Source organism: Puma concolor, chromosome C2 (assembly GCF_028749965.1).
Source record: "Puma concolor isolate L17-30 chromosome C2, mPumCon1.1.hap2, whole genome shotgun sequence".
Classification (NCBI taxonomy): domain Eukaryota; kingdom Metazoa; phylum Chordata; class Mammalia; order Carnivora; family Felidae; genus Puma; species Puma concolor.
Window position 1 is genome coordinate 6,585,841 of NC_141675.1, and position 2,240 is coordinate 6,588,080.

Genomic DNA, 2,240 nt, shown 5'->3' on the forward strand with positions numbered 1-2,240 from the left:
GTCCAGTGTTGTGTGTTTTCTTTCTCTAGGACCCGAGTTGCTCTTTGAGGTGGCTTTCAGACATCCTCTGTGCGCTGTCCTGTCCACGTGTGTTATAGTGGCATAGATTTGTTTCTTCTTCTCACGGACCTGCTGGTCCTCCACGGGTGTCATACAGAAGCACTCGGCTACGTTTTCTGTGCACTTAGTATGTTCTGTGTACTAAGCTCAGTGCTTTACATGTATTATCTTTCAGCGACTCTCCGAGGTAAATCCCACTGTCCTCATTTTACACACGAGGAAATTAAGTTTTAGGGAGCTTAAGTGTTTTGTCCAGGCTTCACCTTTCCAAAGAAGTAACTCACAGAGGTAGGAGGCATGTGGGGCAGAGAAGAAAGGACAGCGTGAGGTAGGTTCAAATAATCCTCACACAGAGGCTTTTGACTCAGAAATATATATATACACATGGGGATTGGTGATCCTGGGCCTGCTTGCTAAGAGATTGCTTGTCTGCCATCGAACCAAATCTTGAATCCTCTGACTTAAACCCTCCTTAGCTCTTTGGGAAGAAATAATCACAGATATTTGAAAGTTAGGGGGCATTGCTTTTTTGGAGTCTGTCAGAGCCCCTACTTGCCTCCAGGGATGCAGTTCTTTTAGTGACCAAATGGTACCAAATTGATACGTTCTTTGCTTTCCAGGTGAGCAATTTGTTCCAGAGATTAAGCGGCCTAACGAGGGTCTGTGCCCACAGAGTCGCCAGCTCATGATTTGTTCCCTTTGTGCCTGCTTGTCTACCTGGGCAGGAGACGACAGGGGGTGCTTTGGGCCAAAGGCTCAGAGACCATTCTAATTATCTCTAGGGGAAACGACGGCTGTTTTTCTGAGCCAGATCTCTAGATTTGGGTTTACATGGAATCCTTTCAGGGACTACCATAAGTATAGGCCGCAAAATACCTTAAAATAGGGCACAGGAGCGTCTAAATGTGTCCTATCAGTGCTGTTCCGTGTGGTATTACGAGAACAGTTTTTGTGGTGTTTTGTGTGTTTGTCTCTAACAGAAATGCAAGGCTTTAAGCTAAAGGTAAGATGGTAGTGATTGACCTTGTTCTCCTTTATTTGGGCAAAAAACAAAGAAGTTGGGAGGGTCAGAACACAGTAGCCTGACGAATCCAGTGTGTTTTATCACACTGTTTGCCATTAGCTTATGCCAGTCCTCTCTTCTCAGGGATGAAGAGCCAAAATGTCACTGTGACCACAAAATCTGTTACTTTCTCTCCTCACTGGAGAGGTGATGGTGGGGCCTCCCAGTGCGGTGCTTCTCTCGGCATGAGGGGGCGGCTCTGTGGGAGAAGTCCCGGGCGCTTAGCATGCATCTCTGGAGGTGAGCCCCCATCTTCTTCCCCCACGTCTGGCACTGTGCTTTTGTTCCAGCCTGAATTTCCTTCAGCCTTGGACTTCCTTCCCATGCTCTTCTCCCTCCTAACCCTCCGCCTAGATGGTGGAGAATCTTGATTTTTAGATCAGTAAATTTAGGCGCCTTAGGTTTTTAGTATGAAAAGTGCTGCCTGGTCATTGTGAAAAGTAGAAATGCTTATAACGAAAAATGCAGTCTCCCAGTCTTCATTTTAACATGGAGAAGTTGTGTTGGTCTACAGGAGTGAAGCTTGAATTGTCTGAACACGTCCATTAAGAGTCCCTCCAAAACAAACTGAAATGTGAATACTAGATAGAGCTTAGAATTTTCCCCTGGATCAGATCGATACTTTACACGTGTTATCTTTCAGTAACTCTCCGAGGTAAATCCCACTGTCCACATTTTACACACGAGGAAATTAAGGCTTAGGGAGCTTAAGTGTTTTGTCCAGGCTTCACCTTTCCGAAGAAGTAACTCACAGAGGTAGGAGGCATGCGGGGCAGAGAAGGTGGGACTCCCCTGGTAGGCCTGCTGATTATTTGGACGCAGCTGCAGGAGATCCGTAAGCCACTCCCAGCACCAGGTCTGTCCCCTCTGACCAAATAAGCTCATATTACCCACCTTAGCAAGGAACCATCCTCTTGGTCCCTCCTTGGGGTCTGCTGAGTTGTCAGGCTGGGTCTGGGCCTCCGCCTTCTGTCCGCTGATGCTCAGGGGAGTACCCTGGCCAAGGGGGAGGCTGCTGTGGAAGAACAGCCGTCTGCACGGGCTCTGCTGCCAGCAACCCCATCTGTAGGTGAGGAGCACTCCCTAATGTCCCCACCCCCAGGGACATCTTTATTAT